Source organism: Pomacea canaliculata, linkage group LG2, assembly GCF_003073045.1.
Source record: "Pomacea canaliculata isolate SZHN2017 linkage group LG2, ASM307304v1, whole genome shotgun sequence".
NCBI classification, from domain to species: Eukaryota; Metazoa; Mollusca; class Gastropoda; order Architaenioglossa; family Ampullariidae; genus Pomacea; species Pomacea canaliculata.
Genome location: NC_037591.1, coordinates 18,389,060 through 18,411,273, shown reverse-complemented (window position 1 = coordinate 18,411,273; position 22,214 = coordinate 18,389,060). Strand labels below are relative to the sequence as shown.

Here is a 22,214-nt window from a genome sequence, read left to right as displayed (position 1 = left end):
ACTCATAACCCCTTTACATAGAAGTACACATAAAGTATGTAGTGGGAAATAATGCTACAAGATTTTTTTGGAACAGGAGTACCCTAGAGTACCTTTTTGAAATTTGGAACTGATCAGATTTTTGAACCAATAGAAGTAGCAAGCTCCTTAGTCTGAGTCCAGCCTATGATTATAATGATTGCTGACTTTTGGGAAAAGAAAATGTGAACTGCCTAGGTATAAAGTGTAGTTAGTTTATAGTATTTGAGTTTGATGTAGTGAGCCCATTAGTAGGTAAGAGAGGAGCCACAAATAAAACCACATCTTAGATTGTAGTTGGCTCAGGCAGCTGTTACAATTTCTAGAGAAGAAGGGTGTGATGATACTGCATTGGGATTGAATTATGCTGTCCAGACTTTACAAGAAATAGGAGACCTCTACTTTTATTAGGAAAGGGACTAGAGCGTTCTTTTAATGACAGTGTAAAGCTCAACGCAAGCTTGTATTTCCCCAAATCTGGGCCACAGACACATTCCATTCCTGATAAACATCACCATGGATAAAAATTGTCATCAATAAAGACATCAACATATTGTACATGGTCACAGAAAAACTTTCATGCAGCCAGTGGGAGAGCTGGGAATATTAAGATGTGTACAAACACCTAATGATTTTAATCTTTGTGTATGGTGAATTTTTGAAATGGAAGAACGGAAGGAAGATTAGGAGAAATAGAATTTTGCATCAAGCTTTACCCATTCATTAGATGCACCTCATGAGTCCATTAAACACTAAAATATAGTCAGATGGCACTGATTGGATGAATACCTGCAGAGCGGAAAGACAAACATGAGTGACGTATAACTAATAACATTGTGTGTTGTCTGATAACAAATAACCCAAATTACAAGCAGATATGTGGAGGAGCTGTTAGGGATACTCATTCTGATTATGGTAAAAACATAATCTGAGGAATGGATTGTAAATTGAGGGATTGGAAAAGGAAGGCTTCTATTATAACATATAAGCTAAAAAAAGAAATATGTGGTCTATCAAGAGAACTTTTTCTGAGACCTATTTAGTTCTATATGGTGGATCTGGAAGTGAAGAACTGGAGGATTGTTATACAGGTCAACAAACTAAGCTATACGGGGGTATCGAGCTGTTCTCAGCAGACGCGAATTTATTTTTCCCAGTACATTCACATGTCGGGATTTTAACCGAGCCTTCTGATTGGCCACTTGTTCATGTGACTTAATCTCCGACCCATATCGCTTTGCAAACACACACACATGGCCTTCATTAGATTGTCGTCTGCTCGATGCGAAGACTCAACATACGACAGTTTGTGACACGAATAAGCAGCTTTATTAAATATTACAAACAACATCATTTGAAAAATAACCATTAGATTATATATTATAGGCTGTACAGCATACTGCGAAAACTTACGGTGATTCACGACAGCGATAAAAAATAGGCTTTAGGAAGAAAATGTTAACACTGCGATCATGTTTCTAAATATTACTGTGGTAAATGAGTTACAACGAATTCATTTGCAGGATATGAGCAAATCACAGTGGCAGATAAAATCGTTTTATAAACGATTACATAACTGTGGATGTTTCTGAGTGGAAATGTCACTGTTAACTAAAAATACAGCAATCTTTTCCATTCACTAATGCAACTGCGTCGAGTTTTAACCTCCATGAAAACATCCATTTTTACACTGAATGTACTTCTGTGGAGAAACAGTTAAGTGAAAATTTAAATGAATAAAAGAATTTGTGCAAGAATTAATTCGTGCCAGAACATGCGTACACACTTACGCACACTTGATTATAACGATACTATGGAAAGGGTGTACAGTTCCTTAAAAAATGAGTTTTGTCTAACTACAGTAAAAGCAGAACGTGTTAATATAGTGGAAACTGACAGGCAACTGAAAACTATAGTGCTTTCAAGAATTTTGTTTCATTTATAGGTTATTTTGATCGATTTTTTAGGAAGTTGAGCAATAATAGTGGAATAGGTTCACAGTCTAATACGGTCGGACGATAAGGCTTCATAGTGGTCATAAGATAGCACAAGACACAAAGCGTTATATACCTGTCAGATATATTCCCATCTCGTCCATATAATAACATACAGTGCGGACTTCTGGGATTTCGACTTCAGTGTCGTTACTGCCTTTCCACGTCATCTTCAGCGCTGAAAAATTCAGAATCTCTCACCGTTAGTATCTCAGTGTTTATTTCCGTTGTTTCAAAGCATGTTAAAAATATCATAATTGCCTTTTCCCCTTAGATCTCTTTTAAGTATTAAGTTAGGTGGTAAATTAAAGATGTAAAGAATTTCAAGGATGTAATGTCTTTAAGAATGTGATGTTGGCATTCTGATTGCACACCATGATCTACCCACCCATTTATCTATACATCTGTGAAAGTACAGCCTTAAGTGCATGTGCTCTACATCTTCGCAAGAAGCATCTGGAAGAAAATGTACACACTGACCTAGCCACAACAATGTTTGCGTACAAATAACGAGTCACTTTCTGACGACAGCAATTTAGGTGAGCTTTCATCTTCTCCCACCACTGGAGCCATAGCTCGGAGGTGCTGTCGCTATATAGCTCGTCGGCACAGAGTCTGATGACCTCGCTAGTGTCCCCAGCCACAAACACATCACACAGCGCCTTCCACTAACACAATTGAAGACAAACGCTAAAGAAAATGCAATCTTTCTTATCGACAATACACGACGATGGCAGTGCCAATACAGCTTTTGACAATAATCAAGAAGAAGTATATAAAATGTAGGATAGGAGAAATACATGAAATCAAAAGGAGCGACGAAGAATGGTAACGGAAAATCGCAGTAACTGAATTTTCCCGTGTAAAAACTAAGAAAATGGGATAGTGCAAGAGTGAGAGGAATATAGAGATGTAGAGAAAAAGAAGAGAACCACCAACGACAAGGAGAAGTTGAAGGAAGAAAATACTATATATTTTAAGTCTGAGTAAGCTACTCAGTGTCAGAAGCTTACAGAGGAAACGTATAAAACTGAGCAGGGCAGACTAATTAGTATTATAATTAAATAGACTAATTAGTATCAGGATTAAGTAGGATAATTAGGATCAGGATTGAATAGGATAATTGTAATTACTATTGAATACGAGTATTAAGTAATTAGTATTAAGATTGAGCAAGCTACTTTGTATAAGGATTTAGTGAAGGTTGGCTGTCCTGGGTTCAGCTCTCGTCTCGGACACGCTGTTCTTTCTCTTCATGCGACTTCTGTTTACAGGGCTGGCTACCTTGTCGTGATATAGTCTTAGTTGCTGAGTCGGCGTAAAACACCAATTTCCACCCCAGCTCTCATACGGTAAGTATACTATCACTACCCTATTTTTCAGTTATTTTGTAAGCACTGACGCCTGCGTAGTGTGAAAGTATTCACTGATCTGTAAATACTGGATGTTTTCACGTTTTCTCCCCTGATCTGTAACTACTGGGTGTGTGCATAGTGTGAAAGTATTCTTTACTGATCTGTAAATAAAAGAAAGGAGGGAGAAATCGGAAGAATGAAAGAAGAAGTGACCTAGACTATCATCCTTACTCCTTTTCTTACCTACTTACTCCTTACTTACCTTTCCAGTGCATGGAGATGAATGGAGAAGACACGAAATGTAGAGAAATATCCAGCGATTATTCCTGGAGACGTTAATGTGGACTATGCTATGACGTTAATGTGGACTAGAGAAGAGCCTTCAAGACAACCTCTCGCAGTTCTCTCTATTCACAGCAAATCCATGGAGCAGTAGGGGGCGCAACTGCTATGACTGCTCCGATGGAAAAGACGATCAACCTCGACATTGTGTCCCCCTACGAGGAGGATTTGAACAGACGACTGGCACATAAGGCAGGCTTTAACGGTGGGTGGATTTCAGTGAGCTTCCCCTTGAAGTTCCCCATACCCGCTCATCAATGGCGTGTTAAGGCGCGTGTCACTCAAGCTTCTGCCGCCTCCAGCCACAAACACTGGAGGTGGGGGCTAGAGGGGAATGAGGGGATTACTTGTCTCAAAAAATATTTTCTTCCATTTTCCAAATTTTGCAATGTCATGTCCATAACTGTTCTTATTACGCAATACTATTGCATGGTTCTCCTTTCACTACGGTGTACCGTTTAAGCATGGTTCCTATGGCACAAAGCTGTAGTGCAGATAGACTGATAGCTTGACGTGCACTATTATTTCCGGATAGTTCTTTCATAAATCAGCTCTCACATGCGCGCATGCACGCACACAAATGATGAGGTTTCTTGCTGTAGATGACCACCAGGAGGCAAGCCTTGTGTATGGAGCCTTTGACAAAGCTTTGTTATCGTCAGACAGCGACGAACATTTCGACGAGGTCCTGTTAGTGATGTACCGTTAGCCTGTGGCACAAGAGAGCCTGCTTGATTTATGTGAGATGTGAAAAGAACACATACTTTGTTGTGTAAGATTTTACATTGTTGGCTTGCTTGGCAGATGGATGCACTTTTAAATGATTATTACCTTATGTGCATATTTTTCTTTTATATTGTAAAACATTATATTTTATGTGTTATGTATTTGTGAGACAAAATAAATGTTAAAAAAATAAAAATGATATTTTATTTTGGTGTGTTGTGCTCACAGCAAGTACTAACGTTTTTTGAGGATGTATTTTCAGTCATCGCCTTAGATATAACTTTACTGTCAGAATGCTCTGCATCTATAAATTGTCTTTAAATTAGTCCAGAACATTCGCTTTATTTTTGTTTAGATAGTGTTTGGCTTAACACAACGCTTAAAATAGTACAGGTTTAACTGTCTTTTCCTTTATGCACATGTATGATACTGTTAAATGCTTGATGAGTGCAGGGTAATATTTTAGCAATGGATCTACCCATTGTAAATTCTTGCGAGGATATAAATATATATACAGCACAAGCAAACTTCTGGGAGTACTTTGTCAAAACGCGGTGTCTTTCTCGCCCATAGATCTCACAAATACAACAAAACCCGACACGAGACTGCGTTTCTTCTAAATATTTCATCTCCTTTTTAAAGAATGATAAAAGAATGAAGCTTTGAAGAACAAAGTGGTCAGAAATGCTGTTCTTTCGTTTCCAATCATAACATAGCTCATCTGTGTCCGCCGACAGTAGAGCATTCAGCCGTCATGATGGTGATCGAAACTGACTTTTCAGCTTTGTGATGTGTGTGTTTTTTGGCTTTTTCGGTCAGGATGAAATATTCTGACTGGCAGGTTTCCTCCCCAAGGGTTTCAGACCCAAACAGGGGCATTAGGTCATGTACGATATGATTTCTCAGCCTTGACAAACGAAACTTTTCTTGTCAGAGAAGCGCCAGCACTAATCATTTATGGCTCAGGCCGGTCATGTCACATTTGACATTGCATGCTCTGTCTGCTTTTGGTACCTCACCCATAGAATCTGGAAACACATGTTTACATAATCATATAAATACAATACTTTCACTTTGCTGGTCTTATGTCCATCGTACAATGCTACTCTACGAGGGTAGAAGTAAATAATGTATGTGTAGATTTGTTTTGGCATTCAAAATGATCAAACGCTTTCATTGTTGCATTGTACTTATAATAGTCATGCATAATGTGATTGTACTGTACAGATAATATCGTCGAGTTCTTTATGTTGAATCAAGAAATGAAAAGAAACAAAATAAAGCAGTACCTTTGTTCGCCATACATGGCAGACTGTGAAGTACTGGATGTGAATTTTTTTCTGGATAAAAGTTTATTCAGTCGTCAGAGCAACAGAGACATATCCACGTCAATGCTGGCTGGATGGTTGACTGGGTCAACATGACACGATGAAATCCGCCTTACAGTGACCATGTCATCTGCCTGACAGAGCCGAGTAACGGATGACTGATGAAAACAGACAGCGCCATTTGATTGACGGCGACTAAGATCCGCTTAACATACTCTGACAACGTCACTCGACTGACATGTAGCTGACAGAAATGACAGTGCCATCCACCCACATTTACACACATTAAAAAAGACCAAAAATATATTCCTCCCGTCTCTCATCATCATCATCATCATCATCATCATCATCATCATCATCATCATCATCATCATCATCATCAACAACAACAACAACAACAACAACAACAACAACAACAAAAATTAATGATTGCTCGACGTGCAGCCATACAAGCGTCTGCACACGTGCGAAGACATGCTGTTACATATTCATGCCATAAGCTCCCGTCCTTTTCCTTCCAAATCAGTTCTCCTGTCATTTCCTGATTAGGTGAATCTACTCCTATAGCGTGGTCAACAGATAAAAGAGTATAATCAGGCGCAGCTTGTCAGTCATGCAGGTAAAACTAACTTGGGTCTGTTGCTGATGAAATGGCCCATACTACATGGCGGCTTTTTCCAATGTTATTAGCATCATCAAATCTTTTTATGGCCGTTAACGTCAGAAAAATTCGAATCCAATAAATGAGGAACATTTGAAGAAAAATCTATATTCCACAAACTATTTTAAGTGGTGCAGGATTTTATTTACAATACGCAAAATGCAAGATACCTCTCAATAGTCTTAGTCACGGGACCTAACAAAATTCTACTTGGTAATCCCCTCTAAAATCCCTGTCTTAAAGGAAGGTATTTCCCAAGAAATCCCTGTAGTCAGTTCAATACTGTGAACCGACGTGACACTACACAAGGCCAGCTGCAGGCCAGCATCGAAATAGGGTTACAGCATCAAAGTGTGTTAATATGTAACAAAACTGTTTAGCCACAACATAAGATTTGTTGTTAGAAGCTACAAACTACAACTAACAGCAATATTTTTACACGGTCAACTTGCAAAATATAACCCTTTTAGGTGTGACCACTGCAGGAATCGGTAGCCATAGGCCACAAAAAGCAGGTCCCCAGATACAGATCATTCTCCTGCTGTCAAATGTTATCTTACCAAGTGCAGACTGTAAGTTTTCAGGTCGTTAGGTGGGGTGAGGTCTTAGAGACCTCGCTTTTCTCGGGGCCAGCTTTCGATGCCCACCTCCTCTCCCTCGCTGCCTCTATTCTCTAAGGAGCCAGGTACCCATTCTTGCCAGCTGGGTCGACAAAGGGAAATTTGCTGCGCTAATCGGGCATTGAACCAGCACGATCTCAATTCAGACACCAGCGCTCTAACCACTCTGCTATCCGCCTCCCAGAACCATGGACATGAAGAATAAAGATTAAGCCACACGATGATTTGCATTTTGTGTTTCAATAGAAAATTTCACAAACAACTGTTTTTCTTGGTGTCGTCTGACAACCATCCCACTATGTCACCCGCCACTCGTGTTATGCGATTTACCGTACTTTTGGGAACGCTTCCTTTCTATGGAAGGTTTCTTTGCATTGCTTTTGTCAAACATTATCCACGTGATCTTGCAATCTATTTTACAAAACAGCAGTTTTCTTCGTTTCACATAAAACTCATGGCCGTAACGATCTCAGATTTTTATTGAATATTCTCGACATTTTTATTTTTGACGCTTTAATCTGCATGCACACACACATGAGAGTAGTACACACACTGACACCCTCAGACACACAAAAACACCCACAGGCATAAACAACAACCCATACAGTCAGGCAAGCAAAAATCGCGAACATACCCCTCCAATTTCAATATTTAAATCCTTTTTTGTTATCTATTTGCCTGATATTTTTCTGCCTTCAAGGGTTAGAGTATATACATTTGTCTGTCCGCATAGCTCCCGGATCTTATTGTTTCTCCAGCGAAATTAGCGAAACCAGATAAGGTTGACAAGGAGCAGCGCCGATGTTGACCACGTCAATATTTTGCACACGGCCCACGAGTGGTCTGCCCTGTCACAAGGACATGGTCCTAATATGGCTTCTCATGCAAAACGCAGTGTAAAAGATGGCGATGCCAAGTATCTGGCGTGATAGGTACCAGTCTCCAAGGGGCAGATCACTCTCAGCAACACTGCTCATTAAGTAGCAGCACGCGCAGCACGGTAAAGGCGTAAGATGCTGTGAATTACTAGTCGCCATTGATTTCAGCCATCAAGGGCATCGACAGAGAGTTAAATATCAGCGACCTCAACATCTTTAAAAAAAAACAAACAAACAAGAAACCGAATTTTTTTTTCCTTTTTGCTCTCTCTATATATAAACACTAATTATCAAAAATCAAAAAAAAAAAAAAAAAAAAAAAAATCAAAACAGACTTTATGGTCTGCCCAGGAGACCCAGGGCAGAAATTTGTCTTTGCTCACATACCCATACAGACATTTAACACACAGTTAGGAGTAAAAGTGAGGAGTAAAATAGTTTTGATTGCACCAGTCCATCAAAGCAGTGTATGTTTATCCTAACAACAAACCTTGGGTGACCAAGGGCCTAAAAGCACTGCTGAACAAAAAAAAACATTGTTCATCACGGGCAGAAGCCCACGACAGAAGATTAGTACATAGAGAGGACCATGATGCTATCCGTTGGGTGGCAAGAGCTCTACGAGCATACTAGTTAGTCCGCTTCAGTAGTTTGCCGGTGGACCAACGAGTGTCGACGAGATTGAAACAGAGGTCGAGTTAGCTCTCGCCATAAAACCCGATGTGTCAGAATGCGGCTCGTGGTTACATCTTGAGCTCGCTGGAGGGACCTGCCAGACGTCGAGTTATGATGCTCCCGCATGACACAAGAATACGCCGAGAAAGATCTTGGGTGTCGTAGTGGAGGCGTACGGCGAACGGAAAGATGTCGACATCAGTGCCACAGCAACGTGATGAGGTGGTCGACGAATACGCGCGAAGCTCCAGAATTTAACAGCGAGTAGAAGGCGGCGCAGAGCGTCGAAGTGGCGGCGATTGACACCATCTCGGAGGACTGCAGCCGACCGGTCAGGGAAAGTGACTGCCCCCGTTTCCGTAACAGGATGACAGGGAAATAAAGTGTAGCTGGCCTGACTGGAAAGTGTCCGACGCGGAGGTTGTCATTTTATGGCAGTTGAGTGATGGCGTTGCTCGACACCGGCAGTGAGGTAATGACGGTCACTGACGAGTGGGCATGAGGGCACATACAGGACTTACAACTAAAACAAACTCGGGAGTGGCGGTGGTGGACATGTTTACGGCCAGCGTCTGAGGACGTTCCTATCCTGGTGGTCAAGGACCTGGTCGATGTGGTCACAAGTGAGCGCAGGAGGCGCGTGTCGCTTCTACTAGGGAAGAACGTCCTTGATCGGATAATGGACTCTCCGCAGATGTGCGCAGGCAGTACAGGCAGCCGTGCATGAAGCTCATCTGGAGAAGACATTGTCAACAAAAGGACTGGCTAGGCCGCTGGCAACACGCCCGTTCCAGGATGCCAATGGGTCTGACGTCGCACACCAGCCACTTTCCAGAGGTTAATGCAGACCACCATGCCGAACTGTTTTAATTTCAGTCCTTCTTGTGTACCTAGACGATCATTTGGTATATACCCAAGATAAAGGACATTCAACTGCGGAGGCGCCATACCTTCAGGATGACGAACAGTGAAGAGGAAACGCCAGGGTGGTATGCTACTCTTCCAAACCATCACCACAGAACTCTTTGTGACAATGCCTGTGTGCCAGAAGTAACAGTGTCTGTGGTGTCAGATGACAGTACCAGAAATGACAGTCCCTATCGTGTCCGAACCGCGCAGATCGCAGCGACTTACCACGAGACAGGCAACAAACTCGCACAAAGTGTAGATGAAACAGTTCGTGCGACGCTATGCCATGGCAATATAATACCATGGATATATTTTTAGTTGCGGTGATCGTTGACACCGTAGATGACACGTACGCATTGATCAGTTGTTTATTTTGCTATTTGTTCATTCTTTCTTCAACTTTACCGCGGCTGCGTCCAGAAAATGTCATTGACAAGAATGACACACGAGGTGAGGCTTGACAATAGATGTCAGCACTCTCTCTTCTTCAGTCTCTGTTTGATTCCTCCTGAGTCCTTGTGCCTTTATTTAGGATGGTGATGGCTGCTGGCACGAAGGACCTCTGGTAGGCAGCTTTCCTTATGCGTGCAGGCCTGACGAGAGGGGGGGACAGGGGGGTCTGGTGTACCCGGGCCGCGCGGCTGTCAAGGGGGCCCGGCCTTAGTCAGTGGATTTTTTTTTTCTTCTCTCCTTTTCTTTTTCTTTAAAGAAAGGTCTAAGGACAGAACACCCAAGCATTACACATGCAGAAGTTGAGTTGAGTGTAGATATTGAGATTCGAATTGTAAACATACATTATATACTGGGAAAAATAATTTACGATTACAAGTACAAGGGCCCGGAGAGGTCTGTCCGGGCCCGGGTGGCTCTCAGGCGGCCCTGCTTACAGTCTAAAATAAACAGGCTGACAGTTGGCTCTCCATGGAATGACTGACTCTTGGAATAAAATCTAGGTGTAACATCGTCTTCAGTGGCATTTACATGAGCAGTCTCTTTCTTCCATGCAGCTACTGTAGAATAGTGCACAAAGGAACTAACACCCATCAAGGTAGATAATATAGGGATTAATCTATCATCCCAGGAATATTACTGTTTACAGGAAGACGAATAAAGTACAGTATTATTGCAGGGTCAGAAAATGAACACGAAGCTGAAGTGGTCCTGCTCCATTGGGATTTCTGCTGTTCTTCTTATTGTCCACGTGGTGCAAGGTGTGACCTCAGGCAATGTGACTGGTACTGAGTGCACTGTACAGGAGTCGTAAGTATCCAGATGTGTTTTATTGTCAGCAGTTCAAACGCACGTGGCCTAATGAAAGCTCTTGTCAAATTCGTGATAAATTTGATATTTAAAAAAAAAAATCAGATTTCTTGCCTCCTTTCATTCTACTCGCTTCTGAAATATTTTCTGATATTTTAATACACAGTTTATGTCAAGGTTTACACATACATATCTCACGGCCGTTGCCCTAGCCTAAAGGTTAGTCGAGTGCATGATAGTCAAACTGTAATATAATAAAGCAACTCGTATTTTGTGAAATGTGCCTTCGGGGAAATAACATTTTTAGATTAGATGTCCCAGTCTGTTGTTTCTGTGTAACGGCTTCTTTAAACTCCCACCGAATACCTGGCGCACACGCACGTGAGCTTGTCTAAGTATTCTGTGTAACTGTTTTTCTAAACTCTCACAGGTACCTGATGTACAAAACTGTTCTGACTCAGCACGCGCACTGAAGTCTGCACTAAACACGTGGTGTTGGCATTTTCCTCCGCGATGTAGGAGATGCAGGTGAGCAAACAACAACACGTGTGAGTATGATGACGTGTGGCCTGGGGACGTGTGGGTCCTGTAACATAACGTTGACATGTGACGTGTGGGACCTGTAACAATAACGCGTGCGACATGTGACGGTGGGACCTGTAACATAACGCGTTCCTGTGTAAGAATTAGTGTGTGGCATGTAACAGACTTGCGATGTATGAAATGTATGAGACAAGTACTGTGTAAGGTTCAGCCTCAGCTAATTAAACACGTCATCTTCAACATACACCTGTCTGTCATCAATAGAGCAATGGTGTCAGTTTTTGAAATGAATCGAGAAGTCTGCTATCCAGTCTTGCATTTTCCATCTCTATTTTAGTCCAGTCAAATGGGTTTGGTTTCGCTGATCATTGGAAAATAAATCTTCTAAGCACCATGTTCACCCTATCTTGATGTGCACTTTCAGCACTGAAGCAAATAAAGCAATACAAGTGTAGAAATAAAAAATGAACAAAAGTAACATATTTTATCCTCTCTCTAATTTCTCATGGTCATGCAAGTCTTGTTTTGACCGAAAAAATCATAGAAATAAAATGGATAATTAATTTCCCCCAGGGAATTCAAATGGAAATCGTTGTTAACGAGCATCGCTTGCTGTAGGCCCTAGTTGTCTTTCTCAAACGATGGGCAAAAAATCGGAAAAAACTCACAACGGTCTCTCGCAGCGCTGTACACCGGCAACGCTGAAGGATTCGGGAGGGTCTGGTACCTAGGGAGGGCCTGAACGGCTCGCGCCGGTTAGAATTGGAGAGGGCGTGGCACAAGGCAGGGATGGTTAGGGTTGGCGCTATATACATGGGGAGCAGGCGTCCCGAAAGGTTTATGTGCTTGGCTGATAAGTCAATGGTGCGAGGCTACCATCTGAGGGATTATGACTGAACGCCTCTAAGTCAGAATCCCGCCCGAATATGTAACGAATATGTAAGATACTTTCAGTGCCGCTGCGATACACGCCGCGGTGTCACAGCCGCGGCGGTGGTGAAGCCACAGGAAGGGGTCATCTTCCACTCGCGCCGAGCAGTGCGCGGCGGGGACCAGGACGATTTTCACCCCATGCGACGTGGAGATGCCAAATCATTCGTAGACGACCTAGTTCTCGGTCGGGGTGTCGTACTTAGTAGAGCAGCCACCTCACTGCGATCTATTGAGACTCAGCCTTGGACCAGGAGATTTGTCCGCATTCGCAGACGGACGGCATCTCCGACGATGGGCTGAGTCCCCTCCTCAGTACAAAGGGGAAAGGTGGTGATGCAGCTACCGGGTGCACCGGTAAAGAACAGCACACTACTTTTCTCTCTTTTACTACTTCGCTTTTTCTTTTTTTTTCTTCAAAAAAACCCAGGGGAGGGCCTGGTGCAAAACTTTGAAAATATTCCAGTTCGATGGAGGGTCTGGTGCAGATAGGAGGGTCTGGTCAAAGACTTTGAAAAAACTTTACTCGTCATTAACTTCGCTTTGGTATTAGAAATTTAGGGGTACCTCGATTCCTTCAAGTATACTAAAATGGAGGCCTGGTGCTATGGGAGGGTCTGGTGCATACAGGAGGGTCTGGTGCAGAGGAGGGTCTGGTGCGAAGAGGAGGGTCTGGTGCGTGAGGGCCTGGTTTAAAAAAAAAGGAAAGTAATAGGGGAAAAATTGAACAAATGTTGTCCATAGCAGCAACGCTTTCTACTTTCGCCGGTTGATCGCATTCCGAACAACGTTGTGTCTCTGTACACCGACAAAAAAACCAGATCACAACAATAGCCAGCCGATAACCGTACCAAATGAGAATTCACCCATCATCTTGGAAGTTTCAGTTCAAGAGGAGGGTCTGATGCCGGTAGAGTTAGGGTCAGGTGCCCGATGCCTGGTGCCTAGCGAGGGTCAGGTGCCCGGAGGTCTGGTGCCGGTAGAGTTAGGGTCAGGTGCCCGGAGTGCCTGGTGCTAGAGAGGGGTCAGGTGCCCGGAGGGTCTGGTGCCCTAGGGAGGGTCAGTGCCCGGAGGGCCTGGTGCCTTGGGAGGGTCGGTGCCTGGAGGGTTGATGCCTAAGGAGGGTCAGGTACCCGGAGGGCCGGTGCCTAGGAGGGTCAGGTGCCGGAGGGCCTGGTCAATGGGAGGCGTGGCACAAGGCAGGTATGGTTAAGGTCGGCGCTATATACATGGGAAGCAGGCAGTCTGAAAGGTGCGCGAAAGGGACGTGGCTATAAAGGTTTCTATATATGAAATGCTCACCCAGTTTTGTATTTTTCATCTGCAAATGAGCGCTCGCTCGGCGTGCGAAGCCCTCGGTCGAAAGCGATCGTTGTCTGCGTCCCGTCATCTGGCGAGCCGGTTTCGAAGCGGACCGAAGAAGGTTGGTACGGTTGGCTTGGTGGTGATTCGCGGCTTTCCGCTGCCGCGTTTCTCACGGCTCAGGCGCGCGCAGGTTTGAGCAGAGAGAGAGGGTTCGTCGTGGCTCCTTTCGGCCAGCCGCGTCGGCGCATCGAATAACGCTTGACTGTGTCTCGCGGAGGGTCAGGTGCGGAGGGCCTGGTGCCAAACTTGTAAAAATGTTCGTTCGAAGAGGAGGGTCTGGTGCAAAGCGGATTGTCTGGTGCAACACATTGAAAACACACTCTAGTCATTAGTAACCTTCATTTTGGTACTGGAAGCTTAGGGGAACTCGTTTCCCTCAAGTTTACCGAACAGGAGGGTCTGGTGCGGAGGTCTGGTGCGGAGGGTCAGGTGCGGAGGGTCGGGTGCGGAGGGTCTGGTGCCAAATTAGAATTTTTTTTTGAGCGGATGGTCGGGTGTCAAACTTCGAAAATGTAAGTTTGAGCGGAGGGTCAGGTGCGGAGGGTCTGGTGCCAAACTTTGAAAATTTTTCTTACAGCGGAGGGTCAGGTGCGGAGGGTCTGGTGCCAAACTTTGAAAAATGTACGTTCGAGAGGAGGGTCAGGTGCGGAGGGTCTGGTGCCAAACTTGAAAATTTTTCTTACACGGAGGGTCAGGTGCGGAGGGTCGGGTGCGGAGGGTCTGGTGCCAACTTCGAAAATGTACGTTGAGCGGAGGTCTGGTGCGAGGGTCTGGTGCATGGGGAGGCGTGGCACAAGCAGGGAAGAGATAAGTTGGCGACGCTATATATATGGGAGCAGGTGTGCCGAAAGGCGCCAGAAAGTGAACATGGCAAATGGAGAAAGGTTACCATTAGCCATGCAGTGCTCACCCAGTTGTGGTTTTATCGTTGGCAAATGAGTGCTCGCTCGGCGTGCGACGCCCTCGGTCGAAAGTGATCGTTGTCTGCGTCCCGTCATCTGGCGAGCCGGTTTCGAAGCGGACCGAAGAAGGTGTGGTACGGGTTGGCTCGCTGGCGATTCGCGCGGCTTTCGCTGTCGCGTTTCCCACGGCTCAGGCGTGGGCTGGTTGAGCAGAGAGAGGGGTTCGTCGTGCTCCTTTCGGCCAGCCGCGTCGGCGTATCGAATAACGCTTGACTGTGTCTCCGAGTGAAAGAGCGCGCTCGTGTCGATCGGGTGAAAGCACAGCAAGTGGAAATGTTGAACCGATGATTCGGTTGCAAGAGCGAAAGCACCCACGAACGCCGGACCCGCCTCCAGCGGCGACTGCTTCGTGGAGTCGTTACGTGTACACCCAACAGCATTCTGGTTGATCCTACAGTCATATGCTTGTTCTCAAAAGTTACAGCATGTCTCGTACGGTGAAACGCGAATGCTCATGAAATCAGTCGAGGTTCCTTAGATGATTCATTTCTACTTGGATAACTGTGGCAATTCTAGAGCTAAACATGCAAACCAACTCCGACCGTCAAAGCCGGAAAGAGCGCTTTATAGCTTTCAAAATCAGTCGGGTCTCGGCCCCGTCCCTTTTGATGACTCTGGATAACTTTGTGCCGATCGCATGGCCTCGAGCCGGCGAGGCATCTTCAAATGTCTCCTTATCAACTGTCGATGGTACGTGATAGACCTACCATGTTGACAACGGGAATCAGGGTGTGATTCGGAGAGGGAGCATGAGAAACGGATACCACATCCAAGGAAGGCACCAGGCGCGCAACTTACCCCAGCTCGGGAGGTAGTGACGAAAAAATAACAATGACGGAACTCTTTGAGGCTCCGCAATTGAATGAGTAACACTTTGAAACCCTTTAACGAGGATCTATTTGGAGGCAAGTCTGTGCCACCTGTGGTAATTCCAGCTCCAATAGCGATATATTAAAGTTGTTGTGCTTAAAAAGCTCGTAGTTGGATCTCAGGCATGGGCGTGCGGTCCGTCTCGCGACGGTCACTGCGCGAAGCCTGAGCGGGCGCGGCTCTTCGCAGGGTCGTCTTCGCAAGACGAACAACTCCGAAAGCATTTGCCAAGCAAATTTTCATTAATCAAGAACGACAGTCAGAGGTTCGAAGACGATTAAATACACCCAGTCCGAACACTGTAAGGATTGACATATTGCTATCTTTTTCTTGATTCGGTGGCCGTTCTTAGGTGGTGCAGCGATTGTGTCTGATAATTCTGATAACGGGCGAGTCTTTAGCCTGTTAAAATAGTTCACCGTTCTTCACGCATCGTGCTAACTTTCTTAGAGGGAGAAGTGGCGTTTAGCCACAAGAGATTGAGCACTAACAGGTCTGGATACCTTAGAAGGATCAAGTGGTAAATGTGACCATGCTTTGAAAACTGTGCAAACCCCTTGAACGTCCTTCGTGATAGGTACGGGGGTTTGAAATCTTCTATCAACGAGAAATTCCCAGTAATTACGTCGATGCCCTTTCTACACACCGCTCGTCACTACCACCGAGTGAACGGTTTAGTGAGGGGTAGCTGGCCTCCGCGTCGAGAGTCTAAAAAAGTCTATCAAACCGGAGGGGAAGCTTTTGCCGAGTCAGGCTCTCAGTAACGCCCCGGACTCTCCCCTCGGGGTGACATCGGCGAAAGTGTAAAGAGAGGCACATTCTCGCGTGGCTGTCCCCTAGCTTTACAATTTTTTTTTTTTATTCATTTCGCATTTTGTTGAAACCTTTCAAATATCGTTGCAAAACAGATGAAAAGAAATGAAACAACTTTAGGCGTGGGATCACTCGACTCGCACGTCGATGAAGAACGCAGCCAGTTGCGTGAATTAATGTGAACTGCAGAAACACTCTAACCCTAATCATTTAAAAAAAACTAAAACAAAAAAAAAAAAAACACCAAAAAACAAAACCAAACAAAAGCAAACAAACCCGGGGGAGGCTAGTGCAAACTTTTTTTTTTTAACAAATATCCAGGTCGAGGGGGAAGGTCTGGTGCAGAGAGGAGGGTCTGTGCACAGGGAGGCCTGGTGCAAAAACTTTTTTAACAAAAGTTCCAGGTCGATGGGAGGGTCTGGTGCAGAGAGGAGGGTCTGGTGCACAAGGGAGGGCCTGGTGCAAAACTTTTTTAACAAAAGTTCCAGGTCGATGGGAGGGTCTGGTGCAGAGAGGAGGGTCTGGTGCAAAAGGAAGGGCCTGGGCAAACTTTGAGAAAAAATTTGATTCATCACTTCTCGCTTTGGCATTAGAAGCTTAGGGGTACCCGTCGTTCCTTCAAGTATACGAAAAGGGAGGCCTGGTCTGAGGAGGCCTGGTGCCATATAGGAAGTCTGGTGGTAAGTGTGAATGGAGTGTATGCGTTTGTGTATGCGAATGTGATTCGTGACCTATAATTTCACAGCTTGTCATGCTCGCACTTGTTTTTGTAAGACTCTGTAACTAAAATATGTGTATGCTCCTTAGCCAAAGGAATAGGAACAGATTAACATCTTAGAAGTAGTCGTATGATACGCCATTTTGTCTCGTCTTTCTATTTTTTTCGTATGCATGTATCTCGAGTTAAACAACATTTGCTGCTTACAGAACAGAGCTGAGGTCAACGTACAAAAGTGGTCACGGAGCTCGCCTATCGCAGGAAGAATGTTTGCTGCGCAGGGACACTGAAGATGTGATACATGTATCCGTAAGTCCTCCAACCTTCTGACCTCGTGATTCGGGTGCCCTCTGCATAACTTTGTTTAGATGGTTGATTAGGCGTGTCATCCACATCCGCGCACCTGCATCCTGTCGCTAGTCGACCCCCTCACACATTCCTCTGTCACGTGCTGTCACCCGGCAGCGACCACCCGACCCCACAATCGCCAGCCTCCACCCTCCTGTGTGCGTGCTATGTTCCATCCCCACTAACTGCGATGTCGCACACTACCATACAGTATAGTAACGAGTTTAATTGGCAAATAGCATTTGACAAGGCAGGAACACAGTGTCAATGAGAGTGACTAGCGTCTCATTGACTGACAATAATGAAGTTTGTGAGAAAAGCTCATAAAGTTTTTAGTCAGCAGTAAAATGACAATATTAGTACAGTAGAACTTTGTTCTATGAACTATTACGATTCAGCTAAAATATGCTAAACATTTATATTTTCTGTCATTTTTACAAAACCTTCTTAATCTCCTTAAATATTAAAAGTATTGAACCAGGCCTGACGAGAGGGTTCGTCGGGGACAGGGGGGTCTGGTGTACCGGGCCCGCGGCTGTCAAGGGGCCGCCTTGGCAGTGGATTTTTTTTTTCTTCTTCTCTTTTCTGGTTTTCTTTTAAAGAAAGGTCTAAGGACAGAACACCCAAGCAGTTACACATGCCAGAAGTTGAGTTTGAGTGTAGATATTGAGATTCGAATTGTAAACAATACATTATATACTGGGAAAATAATTTACGATCAGTACAAGGGCCCGGAGAGGTCGCTGTCCGGGCCCGGCTGGCTCTTGGCGGCCTTGTATGCGTGGTACCTTATAGCGCCTGCTGAGGCAACAGCTGAAGTTGGTGTGGAGAGGGTGTCCACAGGTCCGAAAATGATGTTATTGCCATCCTTCTGACTGCATGAAAGGTACACAGTCAGAAAGTGGCAGCTGTGCTTGACCAATAATTTATTTGCCTGGGGATATCTGGCCAGAATTGCCTTGTCTTTGACTAGTAGGTGACATACCAGGCAGCGATGTTGAATGAGAGGATGCTCTCAACAAGAGACCTGTACAAGTCCCAGCACCCAGAGCGACGTCGAAGCTGCGAAGTCTCCTCAGAAGGTACAGGCCTCTCTGGGCTTTTTGTACACTTGGTTCACGTGAGCGCTAAAGAGAGCCTCCGTCGATCACTGTACAAGGTACTAAACACAGCAGCCCTCTGCACCGCTTCCTTGATTTGGAGTGGTGGGGGAGAGAGGGTTGTGCCATCTCTTCCTTTCGTGGGCTTTCCAAGGCCATCTCCTGACCGTTTTTCAACGTTCAAATCCAAGAAGCTGCGGTCAACCACTCCTCCAGCCCCCCAACACAGGCAGGTACGTGACAGGGACTGCTCGTCTTCAGGCCAGCACACAAGGGCATGTCATCTGCATATTTAAACAAAGTTTGAGAATAGCACTGTTAATAGTAATCCATTTTGTATATACAGGAGAACAGGATGGGGGAAAGCACACATCCCTGAGGGTACCGTAGTGAGGATCTGCTCATCTGACAGAATCATCCATCCACTGACAAATAAACCCGTCAGACGAGTGCTGGACCCTATAGTACCTGTCGGTGGAACTCTGAGACCCACCCTCTGTGGTCGGTCTTTCAGGATGATCTGATCATAGAACTAGGCCAGTGTTGACATCCAGGCTAGTATTGCGCTGTACAAGAAGGTGTGGCTGACCGTGTTGAAGGCGCTGGAAAAGTCCATAACAGACCCGAACATAGGTGCCAGAAGTGTCCAAGTGTTGTATGGGGGGGGATAGTAATTTAAAAGCGTGAGAGTTGCATCAGACACCCCCTGCGTGGCGGTTTGTAGTCAAACTGCAAAGGATCCAGGCCGATCAGCCATGGTGGGGATTAACAATCTTGCCCACAACTCTCTCCAAACATTGGCACAACAGCGTGAAAAGCCACAGGTCGAAAGTCTTTCAAGTTGGTAGCATGAGGCTTCTTTGGCACTGGTATTATGTGGATGTTCCACACGCGGGGGACACTATGAGAGTCAAGGGAGAGCTGAAAAAGTCTGGTAAAAACACCATCAGCTGACTAGCACACTCTTTGAGTACTTTCCTCTCACGTGGTCAGGTCCAGGGCTTTACGTGGTTCACATGAGAGAGAATTCTGACAACATCTCCTCACAGATGGTGACAAGTGGCTGCCGACAGTGAAGAACAGATATTTTCTGCTTCATTGCTGAAAAAGTCTCTCACATCAAACCGCGCGCGTAGAAATGTTGAAGCTCATTAACGAAATGACACGGGGTCATCACACTTTACTCTTTGTGTCTTGCGTTCTCTACACATCATGGTGTCACGGCCTTCCAAGCTCTCTTGCGTTGCCCTCAATTAATTGCTTTCTACCTTCTTTCTGATTCCACTCTAGCCGTTCTTGACTTTGCCCCTGAACGTCTCTTCTCCTTTTCTTCACTTTCTGTTGTCTTCCGCATAAAAGCTTATCTTCTTTCATTGAGACAGTGCTTCAGTCCGCTTAGCGCTAGCCATAGTTGTTATTTGGATAGCTGCAGATCTGGCTTGGTAGGGATGACAGACTTTCACAGAAGGTAATGTAAGAGGTGATTGTGTCTGCCAGACATCCAGTCGTCTCCACAGGTAGTGAAGAACAGACGCTCAGTCAGTGACCTCTAGGCATCTCTGAGCATCTCAGTTGCTTCATTTGTCCAGGTCTCAATACATAGTGTTGTGGCTTTCACGTTTAAGGAGCTGTCTGTATGTGGGTATGCGAGATGAACAATGTGTGTGGTCCCGATCTGCCCAGCGGCGGCCGCACCTGGTGAAACATAGAGCGCCCCGCACATTAACCGGAAACACCGGTCTAGGCGTCTGTGCGAGGCGGTGGACACGTGAGCGTATTTGACCGAGACTAGGGAAGCAGTTTGTAGCTGACATCATCAGGCGTGTGAAAGATCACCTGAGCAAAAAGACACGCTGGATCACGTGAGTCCTTGTGGTCGCTCGATCTATAGCGTGTGGCGCAGAGGGCGCATGCTGCAAGGTTGAAGTCTGCCGGCAACATTAGACGAGACCGACGAGGTGTTTTGGCACGAATGCACGGAAGTGACATATATCCGGGCCGAAGGACACTGTCAGTATCTGCATCAAATTGGTGGTACTAGTCTTTCTCGTACTAGTGTAGTTCGTGCCCATTCATTTGCAGCATACACAAGCCCCCCTCAGCTTGTTTGTCGCTTGTGCATTCCTGTCAAATCGAATCGTTGTGATCCTCAAGTCGAATGTCTCCTCCTCGTTAGCCATGTTCAGTGAACAGAAGAGGTCACTAGCCGCGGTAGTCTCCATCGAATTTAATGGCGCAGAGAGTTTCACTCCGTTGTGTGGAGAGAGCGCACATTCGACAGGGATGCTGGCATGGAGTGTCGACACCTCTCCTCTCAGGTCTGTAGTCTGACTCCCTCCTCTAGATCCTCTCAGTTCTTTTTTCTTGCCGCCCTTGTCGGAATGTCAGAAATCACATAAGGGCCTGTGGTGGCCTTCCTTGCCGCAGCGAGAGCAGAAAGTCCGCTGAGATCAGCATGACTACAGACTACATGACTACAGCGCCACTCTAACCATGGAAGTGTGTAAAGTCTGCGACAGGTCACACACCATAGACTGTACAACTGCTCAACACGATCATGGCAGATCTATCGCCGATGCAACTAGTATTGGGATGTAATAGAATCACCTGTAGGCCGAACGCAGTCACTGAAGGAGTGTTGGTTCACCAATAGCCTGAGGGCGCACATGTAAGGACCGTTCAGTCCGTTTCTGTTACTATCTATAAGATCTACCAGACGGTCACAAAACTGGACGGCGTTTGCTAAAGAAATTTCGTCCCGTACAGGGACTCACAACGCGCAATAACGGTGTCCCACAGTCACGTATTGAAGTAACACTTATAACCATTTCATGCACAAGCTGGAGGAACGAAATTCCCGTAAATTCAAACACGTCAAAAAACGTAGAGAATGATGTGAGCCGGGTCAAGCCACAGAGTAGCGCCCCCTCATCCCATAGTCATCACTTATAGCTTTCTTAGCCTCAAACCGTTACAGTACACACGCCACCCCCAAGGATGTCTGAAAAAGGTAACAGGAACTGGTGAAGCGTTCAGTTTATTGTTCACTTCCAAACGAACAAACTAATGATGGTTTCCCTTCAAATAATCCCCCCTCGTCCATGCACGTTTCCCTCTTTCTACTGCTATGCTTGCTATGTACTGATAGAAGGCATTCTTTTGGATGCCCCTCACTTCCCGTCGTCTATGACCTTGTCATGGCCTCCACGACTCAAAGCGTCAAACTGATGATCCCTGATAGTGACAAATGAAAAAGTCACAGGAGCAAGATCTAGGTTGAATAGGGTAAAAGGAAAGTCGTCCACTAACCCTTCTTCAAGTCGGTGTGGGTAGAGGTGTTAGAGACCTCACTTTCTCGGGGCCAGGTTCCGGCGAGGGTGGTGCCGATCCCTCTACCTGCGCCGTATTTTTCCCACGTACTATGAGTCAGCTGGGTCGACGGGGAAGTTGCGCGCTGTTTGGGATTTGAACCATCGGCCTCTCAGATTGGACGCCAGCGCTGCCTAACCACTCGCATCCACTCCTCTGTGACTAGAGAGGTTATCAAGCCCGGCCTTGTTCCTTCTCGGCAAACTGCTGGATGCAGGATGTTGTGAGCAGTGCAATGGTCCTGGTAAGCCAGCCCATGAGTTTCCTGCTACAACGTCGCTCTTCTTGGCTGTAAAAAAATGCAATAGGGTCAAATAGTCAGATCAGTTGTGCTACTCCCCAAGAATCATGTTAGAATGAAAACAAAATCCTATATCCTTTCACCCATAGATCAGCAGAAAAACCCATCCTGTTACCTTTTCAACAGACA

General features: G+C 45.4%; 1 long non-coding RNA gene across 1 annotated transcript; it reads left to right on the top strand.

The window, feature by feature from the left end:
• The first annotated feature begins 10,687 nt into the window (after positions 1-10,687).
• Positions 10,688-17,260, top strand: LOC112557246. Its single transcript, XR_003097925.1, has 3 exons — positions 10,688-10,766; positions 11,197-11,294; positions 17,177-17,260. It is a non-coding gene; the product is annotated as an uncharacterized LOC112557246 (long non-coding RNA).
• Positions 17,261-22,214: the final 4,954 nt, after the last annotated feature.